The sequence below is a fragment of the Triturus cristatus genome, chromosome 4_1, assembly GCF_964204655.1.
Source record: "Triturus cristatus chromosome 4_1, aTriCri1.1, whole genome shotgun sequence".
Lineage (NCBI taxonomy): Eukaryota > Metazoa > Chordata > Amphibia > Caudata > Salamandridae > Triturus > Triturus cristatus.
The window spans coordinates 1,036,384,468-1,036,400,073 of record NC_140585.1 but is presented as its reverse complement, the minus strand read 5'-3'; the positions used below and the strand labels follow the sequence as shown (position 1 = coordinate 1,036,400,073).

General features: G+C 50.2%; 1 protein-coding gene across 5 annotated transcripts in view; it reads right to left on the bottom strand.

Moving 5' to 3' along the window:
- Nucleotides 1–15,606, bottom strand: part of PLXNB2 (plexin B2) — a 774,339-nt gene that overhangs the window by 430,394 nt on the left and 328,339 nt on the right. For 2 of the 5 annotated variants that reach the window (XM_085653975.1, XM_085653973.1), the window contains one exon: nt 5,887–5,980. The exons of the other annotated variants lie outside the window; for them this stretch is intronic. The gene's annotated coding sequence lies outside the window, so the exon portion shown is untranslated. The remainder of the gene's footprint in view (nt 1–5,886; nt 5,981–15,606) is intronic. 5 annotated transcript variants of the gene reach the window in all.

The window sequence follows — 15,606 nt, the reverse complement described above, 5'->3', positions numbered from 1 at the left end:
CAATGTTCAACACTCCGTCCATCATTTCCTTTGGTTTTTGCTGTGTTCCATGCTCAGCCAAGGCTCAGGGCCCCAGGGGTGCCAGGGCAGGTGGGCACCGTCATTGTGATTGGCAGTCCCTTCTCTGCTGAGGGGCCTATGCACTCGGGCACCAGACACCTGTTCATAAGTGTGCACGGGTATTATACAAAGCTGGCAGGGACAGTTGCGTAACATTAGCGCCTTGTGCCCATATTATATCTATATGTCAAAGCCATGGACGGCAGGAAGTACGAAAAGAAGGAGAGGGGGCTCAGCATGAGTTACTTTTCCTACCTGCACCCCTAACCCCCACAGTGGGCAGGCAGCTGCTGTGTGCCACTAGCAACCTGCCCAGCTAGAGCCAGTGACGTCGCAGGCAGACCAATCCTAGAGGAAAGTACACAGAGGTTTCAGCAGATATGAGAAGGGTGCGAGAGCGGAGATGAGAGAGCGAGGAAATACTTTCCTCTAGCTTCCCCTCCCCCCACCCGGATATTGCAGCATTGATTTGGAACTTTTGTGGCATAAAAAGGAAATGGTGTTGCACACAATGGATTTATTGCAGCCTTTTTGAGACAAGTTCAATTATTAGACTATCTTTTTTTCATCTTATTCATCTTTTTTGAGATGGCTCAGTGAGCTATTCCTTCTCAATATGTCCACTGTGAGAGCTCTGAAGCCCATAGCCCCTCCCACAGACCCATGTACCTGGCACGCTGCTTCTGCTCCCTGCATCCCTCCTTCTACCTCTTACTTCCCAAAAGAGTGTGCCAATTTTTGAGAGACTGGTGTAAGGGCGAAAGTCTGCAGCACGGACTGAAAAGCTGCGCATGTTTCGAGCTATCCCAATGAGCTTGACACCCTTTCCTTGCTGTTTGACATTCAAGCGGTAGCTGGGTGACCAGGGTACCTCTGTGTAGGCTCCCCAATCCACTGCAGTACAGCATCCGCCCCATCACTCCAGGTGAGGCTGTTTTTGGGGGTGGTGGCAGCAGGGTGGGTGCATGAATAAACTTCTAAAGTGCGTGCCCAAAAGCCCGGTTCGGCAGGACAGTTTCAGATAACCTTGTAGAAGAGGAAAGAAGTTGGTTCTGCAAAGAACCCCCGATGAGGAGAGACCCTTGAATGGGCTGCTGGACCGGTCCCTCCCATGACCTCTCAGCGAGGTCCTGAATATGGCACCAACAATACTAACAAGCACGCGGTGGGAGCGTGTGAGCGCGCCGTGGGAGCGTGTGAGGCAGAGAGGAGACGCCATGCGCGTGCACATCGCCTGTCCATGCGCGCACATGGTTGGTCTCCCTTCGCGCACCAAACCGACAATAGTCTCGCCAAGGCGGGGCAGCACATGCGCTGCATTCGCTAGGCGAGACCTAAAAAGCAGTATGACAGTGTTTTTGTGGGGTTCGGCAGGCTATGTCCCCTAGAATGCACATGAGAGAGAGAAAAAGAAAAAGTGAACAACATGACAACACATTACTAAAGACAAAAAATAAAAAAAAAATTTAAAAAAAAGGTTTTAGGCTTGGCATTAGCCACTGGCTAACTTCACTGTGACTGATGGAAATCTGTTTTTCCACAAGGAATGCAAACCACACAAAGTAGTTCCCTTCAGGGCCACTCTATACTATGATAATGTGGGTTGTTTGAGACAAAAAAAATGACAAAGAAGCACTGGCGAGCCAAAATACTGGCAACCAGTGCCAGGCGTATTTGCTTTGCCACTGCTTGATCAAACTTCAGAGCAAGTTTTTTCTATCGATACTCCAATAATGGCACTTTTTCCAGAGCTCCACTAAAATCTTGTGATGAAGTTGTTTCACAGCAGTATGTCAATCTCATCAGTGAAGGAGTAACACCATTACACAATTCTGACAGTGCTGCATCGTGGATTCAAACCTTGTTCCATTTAGGATCTGCGAGGAAGAGGTTTGCAGCTCATTCATCTCGGCCTCCTACCCACTCCACTGCCCCAGCTTCATCACCAGCTGAATCAAAGGACGAACAAAGCCTGCTCTTCACCTCGATGCTGCAGCCAGCAAGTCATACAATAATGAATGTTTAAAAAGTTGATGTCTCCGGAACGGATTCCATAGGTTTCCTGCTATCCTTTCCGGTACGAATAAATCATGCACTCATAATGTCTCATATCAAACTGATTACTGCTAGGAGCGAGATGCAGACCAGAGAGGGTGTGGGGCCTTGATTCAGAGACTGCTTTGAAGCTTCCTCCTGCTTATTTGCAGAGCGTCTCTAAACGTTCAATCTTTAGTGAAATGGTCAATGCTTTGAAAGTGCGGGCTCTGGGTGGGCCATTACAAACTACAGGATCTTGGATCAAAACCTGTAGCAGCGTCAAAGCAGAGCGGTCAGGTTTCCCAGTTGCACGTGTGCGATCACCTCATCCAGACCAGGTTTTCTGATTCGCATTTTTAGAACTGGAGGCCTCAATGTCGGGGCACCCCTTGGGGTACTACGGCAGTGCCGGAGGGTCTGGTCTGACTAGTCAGTGAGTGGGTCTTTTTTTTGTGGGCCTATTTTACTGTCCGGTGGGCCGGTTTTTAATGTTGATTTCCTTGATATTACCTCAAAATTTGCCTGCAGGAAGCTCAAATCTGTGCGATTTCTCATACCTTGCGAAACACTTACACAAAGTGTTTTTTGCAAGTTAAAAACTGCCCTATTTGGAAATGTGGTCCACTTTTTTTTAGCTATCGGATTCGCTAATGGAGTCACTTTTATGTTGGTGCTCGAGCCCGTTTTCTGTCACAGTCCGACCCTGGGAGCCCTCCTTTTATAATGAAATAAGCGGGACTAAAGGTCCTACAAAGCAAAGCAGAAACCTGAACAGGGTGAGCAGATCACGCAGGACCTGGGGATACATGAGGTCTCTATACAAAGTCATGCTGAAGCCATGATGAATCAGAGGTGTTTTTTAGGTCTCTACTGCGACAACCCATGCGCTGTCACTTGCAAGACATTGTATACACAAAAGGGGCTTGCAGCCTGGCCATTACTTACAACTATAACACAAAAGACATGATGGACGGAATGCTGAACATATCAAACATTCACCCCCAGTCACAGATCCGGTATAAATCCATTTGTTTTGCTCTGCTCACCATGCCACCCCAGTTTGGTCCTAGTTATATGCAAATCAGTCTTAACCCTACTCCCCAAGGGAACAGTCCTGCAATAAAAGCCAGGCCAGGCCCTGCCTGGACCAGAAAACAAGCATCCTGGGACCGGTTTCGGTGTATCACCCCTCGTCAGCCAGGCTAGCTTGAATTCAGTGGCACAGTGAGCACAGGACCCACGTCTGGGCATACCCTTCCCACTTTGGCAACTGTAGCAACACAAAACAAGCATTTACAATGCAATGGTCTCGGCATTGGTAAAGTTAGAGGTATTGGCATTGCTCATGACATTATTTTTGTTTATGTTTTTGTTTTTAAAACATTTAAAGAAACGGCATTGTTATTTACAATGTCAATAGCTTAATCACTCTCCAATGCGAGACCTATTGCATTTGCACCCACACACAGATTAAGCTATTGACATTGTAAATAACAATGCTGTTTCTTTACATGTTTTAAAAACATAAACAAAAATAATGTCATGAGCAATTCCAATAGCTCTAACTTTAACAATGCCGAGACCGTTGCATTGTAAATGCTTGTTATAATGATCCCCACAATGCAGAGAAAAAAACTTGGATTGGAGCAGTTCATCATGCATGCATGGGAAGCTTGGCAGGGCAGAGGGAATTGACCCTGTTCTGTACCAGTGATTTGGGCAGTTTGTGTACACATAATCCCTGTATTTACCAAACTGTAACATGGTTTTTATGCGTGTCATGTCCTCTGCTATGAACTGTCATTAAGGGTGCAAGGCTGTTGTCCTGGGTTTGCATTTAAAAACTTTTGAATTGCATTCTGGGAGTTGTAGTCCTAGATCAGTTCACTGGATACAAGTGACTGCACAAACTTGGAAACGGTGATTTGTAAAAGAAAAGCCCTGGAGTGCAGCAGCACGCCCTTGAATATACCCAGTCGCTCGGTATCCTTAATTTCCACATCTTTCCCGCTGGCCCCATGTCCGGTGTGTGACTTTCAGCCATCCCGCGCTTTTCACTTCAGGCATTACAAAGAAGCATGCATTGGTGCAGTTGTGTACCAGAACGGAAGTGGCTGATGGACACCATGTGAAGGGGGTGGCGGGGTTGGGGTGGGGACAGTGGTGCTGGAATAATCTTCAGAGTGGCTGTGCTGTCGTCAATGTTATGTCAATCTGGGTAAATCATTTAATCTCCCCAAGCCCATTGACGGTGCATGGATACCCTCACTGGTGACAAGCCGCACTATATAAATCCACAAATGAATTGTTTATTGAAATTACAAAAAGGTTTCAATCTCCTTCCATCCCTAGGAGGGTAAAGTGGATTATGCCAGATGCAGGCATGGATGTGGTCTGCTTCTGAGTACATTTAAGAGGCGCTATGGCCTCCAAAGCTGTCACAGTGGGACGGAAAATGGTGACTATTATGAATGCAGAAGACTGGTCGTTAGAAACAACCTTGGAGAAATGTTTACTTCAAGCTCATTTTCAATGCGCTGTCCTTAGTGATAAGTTGGCGTTGAACATGCATATTCTTCTCCTCCAACCCTGACACAGAATGTAAAATTTTCAAGCCATCAAAAGGAATGTTTCAAAGGACACTGAGGCGAGGATTATTTCTCCCAGGAAATTTAGGTGAAAGATTTTTCCCACCACGAGTTACTTCATTAATACGTTTATTAAAATTCTGTGATAGCATTTTTGCAATACAAGTCCATGAAAATATCATGTTTTATTATGTAAAATGTTATATAGAGTAAAAAAAATTGTTTTTTTATATGTGTGCTGAAAAAACTGGGTTATGGATTTGTATCTTTTTTCTAGGATTGGATCAGAGGAATGAACACTGAGTCGAAGGGAGGTTAAGAATTCCTCGCAAGAAAAAATAAGACATTATGATTTGGACAGGGGAATAATGATGCAAGGACTACTGTGTTTGGTGGAATGCGTGGTTACTGTGCTGCATGATTATTTCCGTGTTCTTTGGAATATGTACTTGGTAACAACTGCTGTTAAATGAAACTAAGGAAAGACAGGCATAACCCTCGTCTGTGTGCTTAATCTAATTAAAACTTTCCTTCTCAATAGGTAGGATATTTTACATTATACACCTTTACCTGTACACAAATGTGACAGAAAGGTAAAATAAAGTCACGTTGCAATTAAGAAAAAAACACCGGCTGTGTGCAGCCAAAATTCAGTGTTGGCAGGACTTAGATCACATACTTAAATCTCATGCTTAGGTTGAACAGATGATTCCATGTCAACAAGACTCTGTTTTCCTAGTTATGGGCTTTTCTTTTACCAGTAATCACGTTCATGTGTATTAGTGCAACCGGCTTACTAGTATCAAATCCCAGGTGTGGGAAAAGTGTCCGGGTGACAATGAGTCACAAAGGAGCTACTCTGCGATAAAGCGTTGCGAGTCGTGTCACTGAGCTTGAACGAGGATATTTCTGGGGGGACATCTATTGAGATCAGCTTTTATATTGGCCTAGATATAGTTACCTTCCAAGATAACTGAGGCTGGAATTCTGGAACACTGAATTGGCTTTAAAGGAGCATCGAAATTCTTTCAATGAGTCCAATTCTTGGGTCAAACTCGTGGAGGAGGGCTGGTATGATCTCGCATATTTTGGAAGGAAATAAGGATCATCACCGTGTCAAGCACTCTGAACATACTTTAACACCCGTCACCTCTCAGGTATTCATTTCTTAACATGCCCCTACAAAAAATGCTCCTCCTACCTGCTGTGGTGTATGGGGGGGGGGTCAACGAAACATCGGCTTACTTCCGGTAGTCGTCCGAAAACTTCCGCCCAAAACAAAACAAAGGAGGTATCTGCAAGGTAGACATAAAGAAAGGACTACAATTTTCTCGGTGTCCAGTTCGGAATTGGCTAATTAGGATATCTAACCAGTAGCCGTCCTAGTATGTGGTTATTTTCTCGAGGTTTTTTTTTTTTTTTTTTTTTTTTTAAACCGTTTATTACAGGACTCAAAAAATTGCACAAGTATGGGCCTACAACCTTCCGGCCGGCCGCTAGCAATAAAAGGAGCATACGGTATACATTTGTAAAACACATGGTGCCGCTGCCGAGCATTTACAGGAGATAACATCGTTGCGTGCCACATTATGCAGACCCCATCATACGGTTCCATTTTAAATTTAAAGCACAGCAAACACAAACAAACCCACAAGGCAATCCTCAATCGAAATAGCAACACGTGCTCCCCTAGAGGGGGAAATCTAGCCATCCATAGGAATCTCAAGAGGGGGGGGGGGAAGAGATCAGAACTAGGATTGGGGACACCCGATGCCCAGGTACCGGGGGGATGAGTTGGCTAAGGGGACGGGGCCGGCGATGGATCAGGCAGTAGGGGTGGAGCACAGATTCCCCCGCGGTAGGCGTTCCAGGGGCCCCACACTTTCACCCATGTCGCAGGCTTACCTCTCGCTACATACACCACCTTTTCCCGAAACATGCACCAGTCCATATGCTCCTTCCAGGCCGAGACTGTCGGGGGGCTCTGGGATCCCCACAGCTGGGCAATATCACGCTTGGCAACCATATATCCCAGAGTTACCCACCACGTCTGCGGCACCGAGTAATCGGTAGGCTCCCACACATTCAACAGGCATCTCCTCGCTTCGGGCAACAGCGCCACATGCGTGACCACTCGCAGCACCTCATGCACACCTCGCCAGAACCCCTCCACTTGCGGGCACTCCCAAAGGATATGCAGAAAGGTCCCCAGCGCACCACACCCACGCTTACACATACCGTCCTCAGCATAGCCCATACGCAGGAGCTTTGGACCAGTCATATAGACCCTGTGGAGTATCTTGAGCTGGACGAAACGAAGGCGAGCCGGTATGGCCACCTCTTTCGGGGAGGCCACCGCGGAGATCCAGTCCTCGTCGTCCAGCTCCAGCCCATCGGCTACCCAAGCCTCACGAAGGGCAGTCAGCAAGTCTGAGCGATCGTTGATTAGTTTTTTATAGATCAGTGAGATCGTGCTGTCAGGGACGTGTCCGTCCAGCACTCTATCCTCCAGGGGGGAGCACTCCGGGATGGAGGCAACGTCCGGAAAGATGGCGCCCAGCGCATGCCGGACCTGCAAGTACCGAAAGTACTCTCTGCCCTGCAACTGAAATTCCGTCTGCAGCATTTCGAACGTTTTAAATCCTCCCCTCGTCCAGAGATCCCCCACTCTGCTGATGCCTATTAAATCCCACTTCTCAAAGCCCTTCGAGGTCCACAAGGAGCCCAACCGCTCAGATGCGTATAGTGGTGACGCCCGGGTCAAACGGTCCTTCCACCCCATTGCAGCATTGGCCGCGTGCCACACTCGCACCATGACACGCGTGGGGCCCGTTAGGCGAGCGTCGGGCGCGCTAGAGTAGAGCGCTCGATTATAGTCACCACCTGGAAGTAGCATCCTATCCATTTCAAACGCAGGGTTTAAGGCTGGCCCATATAGGCCCTGATTAATTGCGGCTAGCTGGGAGGCCCAATAATACCGTTTAATATCCGGGAGGGCAATCCCCCCATCATACCAGGGGAGCGTCAGCTTAGCCAGGGCAATACGTGGCCTCCCGTCCCAGAACAGGCGGCGCTGCAAACTCTCCACTTCTCGGAAGTAGCGCGCTGGGACAAGGTCCATCGTGTTCTGTAACGCGTATAGGAAACGCGGCAACGACATCATTTTAAACAATGCCGCCCGGCCAAGCGGCGAAAGCGGCAAACGCCGCCAGCGCGCGACATCCTCTTTCAGACGCTGGAGGGGGGGAAGCAAGTTCCGATCATACCGAGCCTCCGGGTCCAGAGTAATGAAGACACCCAGGTACCTAAATCCCTGCGGGGCGACCTGGAGCGGACAGCCCCGCGGGAGGATAGGAGCCTCCCCAGAGAACATACACACACGATTTAGCCCAGTTGATGACCAGACCGGAGTTACGACCGAATGAATGCAGATCAACTAGTACTATGAGTGATTTACGTGGGGAAGCTAGGTACAAGAGGATGTCATCAGCGTATAAGGATACGCGGTCCTCATACTCGGGGGTCCAGCGGAGACCACGGATGGAAGGCTCCCACCGCAGCCACTCCCCCAGGGGCTCCAAGGCAAGTGCAAAAAGGAGCGGCGATAAGGGGCAGCCCTGTCGAGTGCCTCGGCCCAGCTCAAACGGAGCCGATACTCTTCCGTTCACCACCACCTGCGCCAATGGGCCCGAATATAGCAATTTGACCCAACTGATGAACCCTGGGCCAAATCCAAACTTCGCAAGCATCGCCCAGATATATGGCCATTCAAGCGTGTCAAACGCCATGGTGGCGTCTAAGGACGCCAAAATGGCCGGCTCCCGTATAAACGGGGCACGTGCGAGCACACCGTGCAAACGCCGCAGATTAAGGGCTGTGTTGCGATGAGGAATAAAGCCAGACTGGTCCTGATGAACCAAATCGCCCACCACGCCGACCAGCCGATTGGCCAGTACCTTAGCGAGAATCTTGGGCTCCGCATTCAGCAGCGAAATGGGCCGATAGGATGTAACCCGGTTCCGAGGTCTCCCCTCCTTGTGGATGACCACGATTGTAGCCAGACGCTGGTCCGGCGGGAGGGAGCCCACCGAGTGTGCCGCCAGGAACATAGCCCGGAGGTGGGGTGCCAGCGTATCCGGTCGTAACTTATACAACTCGATAGGGAGACCATTCGGACCCATGGCCTTGCCGGAAGCGACCGAGCGTATGGCGAGGGCAATCTCGTCGGAGGTGGGAGCGGCGTCCAACGACACCCTGTCCTCCCCAGAAAGGGAGGGCAGCGCAATATCACTGAGCAGGGCGAGGGAATCCTCTTCCGAGCAGGGAGACACCGGGGAATACACCCCATGGAAATAGTCCGCAAAGCAGGAGACAATTTCTTCTGGCTCAGTCACACACACACCATCCGTTTTCTCAATCAGCGGGACCACACGATTCGCTCTCTCTTTTTTGTCCAACCACGCTATAAGCTTACCAGCCTTATCACCCACATCATACAAACGCCCCTGTTGCTCTCTACTGAGGCCCCTGGCCGCCTCCGTGACGAGGGCCCTGTAGGCCGCCTGCTTGAGTTGGAGGACATGTAATGCAGCATCCGTCACCCCACCTTCTAAATTCCCCTCCAACTCGGCTATTTCAGCCTCCATCCGGGTCACCTCCTCCCGCTCGCGCCTCCGGGCATGGGAAATGAGGGATAGGGCCTCTCCTCGGAGTACTGTCTTGAAGGCCTCCCATAGCGGTATGGCCGAAGGCACAGACCCCACATTCTCATCAAAATATCGCTGAAGGGATTTAATCAATGCAGCGCGAATGGAGGGGTCGCGCAGGTACCAAGGATTGATTGGGACCACCCTACCCTCACCCCTCGGAAAAACATCAAAGTGCAGTAGGAGCGGGGAGTGGTCCGAAATACCCCGTGGCAAGTGGCGTACCTCTCCCACCCTCCCAACATAGGCCGCCGGGACAAGGACATAGTCTAGTCGTGAGAGACTACCATGGGCTCCCGAGTGGAAGGTATACTGTAGCTGCGCAGGGTGTTTTAAACGCCAGCAGTCCACTAATCCAAATGTATCTAAAAGGCCGGGGAGCCACGCCTGTGCCCGGGGGAGGTCCCTAGGGGGGTGACGATCCAAAGATCCAGATACCACCGCATTGAAATCCCCCCCCACAACCAAAAGCCCCCCCGGAAGGCCAAGGAGAAGGCGCCCAAGGTCCGCAAAAGTGGTCGACTGCAGCCCCGGTGGGATGTATATTGACACAAAGACAACCACTTTGCCCTCCAGTCTTCCCACCAAGACCGTATAGCGTCCCCTATCATCGTGGCGCACCTCATCAATCTCCAATGGGAGCGAGTTCTTCACCATGATGCCCACACCCCGTGAGCCGGACGTAAAGCCCGAGTGAGCCACTAGGCGATAGCCACGCCGATTCATGGCGCAGAAGGAGTTACCAATGAGGTGTGTCTCCTGCAGAAAGACTACATCAGGCGAGATTCGCTTCAAAAATTGCAGGACCACACCCCGTTTGATCCTGTCCCCCAGTCCATTCACATTCCAGGATAACAAAGTTAGTTCCCTACCCCCCATCATATACAAAAGCCATCATTCGTACCCCGGAGAGCACTTTAAAACCAACACAATAATACGTTTGCCTTGTGGTAAAAACGAACAACACCCCATCCCTACCCACCCACCCCAACAGAACTCCCCCCTCCCTGCACCCCTGCATGAGCCCAAACAGCCCCCCCAACGTGCAGTGTGCCTGTCGCCCCATGTGTAGATAGACTAACTAAGCCCCCTAGAGGAGGAGGGAGAACCCCCAAGAGACCCAACACAACCTCCATAGGAGGGGAACTTACAAAAAACTGACGCAGAATTAAAAGTGGCATCATTTTCGTCCAGAGTGAGGCCCATTATGAGACCCTCAGTCCTGATCCAGCGTGCCGTCTCCCCCCGCCGCCCCCCCCCCCCGCCCCCCCGATCACGATCCCCGGGCAGAGTATCCAGCCAGTCCCCGGCCGCCTCGGGACGATCAAAGAAATGCGTGCGACCATCCACCTCCACACGCAACTTAGCCGGGAAAAGCATGGCATACTTGAGGTTTAGGTCCCGAAGACGGCGTTTGACACCTAGGAAGCTCAGTCTCTGCTTCTGGACCGCTGGAGTGAAATCAGGATAGAAATTAACCTCCATATTGTCTAGCTTGACCGGTCCATGCAGTCTGGAGGTTTGCAGGATAGCGTCTCTATCCCGAAAATTGAAAATCCGGGCGATGAGAGGTCTCGGAGGGGCTCCGACATTCGGCCGACCCCTGGGAACTCTGTGAGCCCTCTCCACAGCGAAGAATTTGCTCAGCCCCCGTGGCTGGAGATGGGTAGCAATCAGGTCCTCCACAAAAAGATCCGCCGCCGCCTCCTCGCGTCCCTCGGGCACCCCGATAATGCAGATGTTGTTCCTCCGTGCCCGACTCTCGGAGTCCTCCAGGCGTCGATCCATTAGCACCGTCGCCCGACTAAGCCGGCGCACCTCCGTTTGCAAGGCCGCCACATCTGTCGTTAGGCCCGATGCGGTGTGGGCCAAAGAATCTACTCGGTCATTGGTTTTGGAAAGATCGGCCCTCACCAGGCCAACATCCACAAGGACCGAGTCAATCTTCTGCGCCAGTGTATCAAACCGCTGGCCCACCGAGGCCTTCATCTCGGTAATGGCGCCCATAACATCTCGCAGAGTCAAATCTGCGGGCAGGTCTGGGGCATCAGGAGGACTCTCAGGGGGCTTGCGCGGTCCATCGGGCGATCCCTTCTGGAGGGTATAGCGGTCCATACTGTTGGCCTGATGGACGGCGCCGCGCCGGGTCGATTTGGTCTTTACCCGGTCTCCATCTTGTTTCGTGGCCATGGCCGCCAGTCTCCCAGTCGCACCAGCCACGTCGTGTAGGGCAGGAAAGCAGACACAGGCTCCGGGGGGGCCCCCTCGGGGCAGCGGGGTGGATCACAGCCTGCAGGCAGGCAGGGTCTCCCAGCAAGGCCACACCACACCAACACCAAGGGCTCCGCGACCCAACCTTGCAGAGACAACAAGGTGGTGCGAAAGTGAAAGTGCGGGGCACGCGAGTCGCCAGGCCCTGCCTGCCGCTGTTGTTCACTTTGTCACTGGATCACCCCACTGCGCAAATCCGGGGTCCGGCGAGGGGAAGGCCGCACACTTCAATCGGTGCTCACTCCGGTGTCCGTGGTCCGATTCGGAAGCGGGAAACGGGTGCCACCTCAGCTCAGGTTCACCAACCTAGTCCCCTCATCCAGGGCAGGATAATGTCAGGATATTCGTAGGAGGTCGCGGAGGTCCTCGGGAGCCTCGCACCTACGCGGCCATCTTGGTTGCGCGCTAGGCTCCTCCTCTCGTGGTATTTTTACAGCAGGGCATGCTTATTTATTGCTGGTAAAATCTCCGAACACGCACGTGCAAGGATAGCTCTTTCCGCTCTCCAACGTTTATCGGGATTTCACTGGCGCTAGTAACTACATTGACCGCACTCCATGACAGGGAAGACGGACTATGGGGCATATCAACAAAGAATACTGATAAATATCGCTGGGCGGGTTTAGCTCGGATTAGCATAACGCCGGTTTTCGCCGGATTTATTCTTCTGAGTTTATGTTTAGCCCAATAACCAGAAACCCTTATAGCACAACGAGATACAACAGAAAGCATTTATAACTGGTCAGATGGAACACTCGCGCGGGCCGGGTCAAATATTTACGTATCAATGCCATACTCGAAGCGTAGTTTGTGCGTGGCTCTCAGTACGCTAAAGGGAGAGCATTTACTACAAAAAGTAAACAACGTCATATGGTGCAGCTGCGGAGTTACTACAAAAAGTAAACAACGTCATATGGTGCAGCTGCGGAGTTAGTCGGCTGGCCCTGTGTGTACATGCTGCCGGGAATCGCCCTGAACGCCACCGCCTTTCTCCGAGGCACATCAAAAATGCCTCGGAGAAAGGGAGCGTCCTTTTCGGATTTGAGGGCGTGTTTTGCTGTTGTCTCCTCCCTGAGACTTCTCGCAAAAAACACGCCCCCGATCCGAAAAGGACGGGGCATAATCGGAGTGACTGGACCTCTTCTCCAGTGGCTGGCCAGCATTTAAGAGGCCAGCCAATGGAGAACAGGAGAGAAGAGGGGCGGGTGCAAGCCCCTCTTCTCAAAGACATTAAATCTCCGGACTTCCGGTCTGCCGACCAGATGGTCCCGAGACCTAAAAATGATGGACGGAATGCCAAACAAATCAAACATTCACACCAGTGCAGAGACCTGGGTCTAAGTCCATAAATCTTTTGCCCACCATGCCATTCCGGTTTAAACCCAGATGAAATCATTATCGACCCTGCTCCCAATGGGAACAGTCCAGCTTGTAGTGCCAGGCCAGGTCCTCCCTTCCAGAAAACAAGCATCCTGGGACTGGTTGGGGAGGGGGGGGGGGAGGGAGGGGGGGTAGGATCACCCAGACATCGTATTAACCAACTGAGCTTTCCTAGGAGAAAGATGCATTTTCCGCAGATCCATTTAAGTTACATTTATTTTCTATTCAAGGTTTGTATAATAAATACATTTAATATGTAGTTACCTTTAGGTGAAAGGCCAACAAACTAGACTACATTTTGCTCTTTACAGCCAGTTTCCGACCCTGCCTCCCACACTCACTGACTCCTGCCCCAGGACCCCAAAACTTAGCATAGTTCCCATGTCTTTCTTTATGCACCTCAAGAGCTGGCAGAAAGGAACGTATGCTCAAAGTCTGGAACTTGCATGGATTATGCACAGTTTTCTGCAACTGCCATGTCTCTATTTTATTACAATGTATTTTTAATTTTTTGCTAACTCTCCCCACTTGGCGAGTCACAGGACATTCTATTTCCAACATGAACCTTAGACGTACTTTTGAAAACAACTTTATAAACTGGAACGCCATGTCTGACTCCGCTATGCTACGATGTTGTGAATCCTGGGCATCCTTAACTGTGGCACTTCAACAATGCAGACCTGGCCTCTAAATTTTTGATTCGGTTAGAGCTAGCCACAAGCCCGGAGCAGAAGTGGTCGACCCCTGGTGGGATCAGACCACGAATGGGGTTGTGAGGCAGAGACTAGGACGGGGTTTAATGGTTGCAGCACATACGGACCCTTTTGAAGAGAGAAAATCAGCCTGAAATTAGTGACCAAACTTCTAGACTTCACGCCATGTCCTGTTGCACTGCACAGTGCCACACACTTGGGTACGAGTGTGCACGCTGGTAACTTATGAATCTTTACAGTTTTTTCCCCATTCTTGGACAAATCAAATCTAAAATAAGAGGTAGGAAACAAAGATGGGGGTGAGGGGTGCGATGGGGCGGCGGGGTGACATTTTTTTAAAACAAAAGTTAAACTCATCTTTACGATACGACGCTACCGCTGGTTAAATCAGTGTTTTATGTACAGATGCCATTCCATAAGGATGGAACGTGCAGATGGACCCTACGGCCTTGTAAGTCATGCATACCTTGCAGCAAGTTATAGAGGAGCTTGGAGTGCCTTTAGCCCCAGTATGCATGGAGCACATGCTTTAGCTGGGCTACACCCTTTGAATGCCACCCATAACCTAGGGAGACCTGTTCATCCTTTCTGTGCCCTGGATAAATCACCAGTGTCCGATATTTCATGGCCTTTTACTTAAAGGTGCAAATCTGTTAAGTACCAGCACTTGCGTGTTTTCATGAATCACAACAGCTCGCATTGACTGCTCGGCTCTCTCCCATCGGATGATCAACTGTCCAAAGGCAGTAACTTGGTTATGCACTTAGATTACAATAGCTAAGGACCGAGACTCCAATGGTAAGCAGCAGCACCCTAAATGGATACCTCCCAGGGACCACAATGGTCTCAGGACCAAGGAAAAGGCCTCGAAGTGGCGACGGGAGTCCCGCAGGATTCCAATCCTGGTTGTACAGGGTGCCTGAAGGAACAGGGAGGTCCTGTCGCCCAATTAACTATCATCAGCCGGTGATGAAGCAGCTTTTCCTATCGTGTCTAGAGCGGATTAGCACTCTAAGGTGCTTTCAATGTAATTTCATCAGCCAAGCAAGTGCCCATTATAGGCTTTTGACTTATTCCAACTGGTCACACGCCGCAGTGCATGGTGCAAGAAATGTTCTACAGCAGAGGGAAATGGAAACCGATGCATGCTATTCTGCAATTCACAGTTTGGTAGCAGCTGTGCCTCTGAAATCTGCTCCCCTGTAACATCTCCACAATCTCAAATGTATCTAATAGATGTATGCCATGAGGTTCACAGCTTGAACCTAGCAGGGAAACAGAGGAGCGCTGATGAGCAGGTGAGTGCCCAGGGGTGCGAGTCAAAATCAAACCAAAGTTATGATATTCTGTAGAAATCCAAGTTGCAAGACTGTCCGTGAGTAGCTGCAAAGAGCCACAACAGTTCTGGCAGTGGTCAGTGGTCCTCATGCTCTCCCCGGTTCTAAGTGAAAGGTTCTCATTCACAATAAAGTGAAAGGCAATGTTGTCGCTCATCATCGATCCAGCAAAATGTGATAGTCCACAGAAAGAGTTGTCAGATGCGGTGGCATAAAAAAAAATCTTGATGAACTTTTGCGTTTATTTAGCACAAACAGAGCGTGTAAGTGCACCTCAAAACCCAATTTTCTCGGTTGTTTGAAAGTCACATGTATGTGACATGTGAAACAGACAACCTTAAGGCATTAGGTCTAAAAAAAAAAAAAAACATTTTCCCCTGCATTAACAATTTCATGTGAAATGCAAATGGCGCTTCTTGGGAAGTGAGAACATGGCCCAAGGGGCAATGCCCGTGTGAGGCTGTTTATGTAACAGTCACATTTGCTGCCATTGAACACATCCATGTTGGACTCG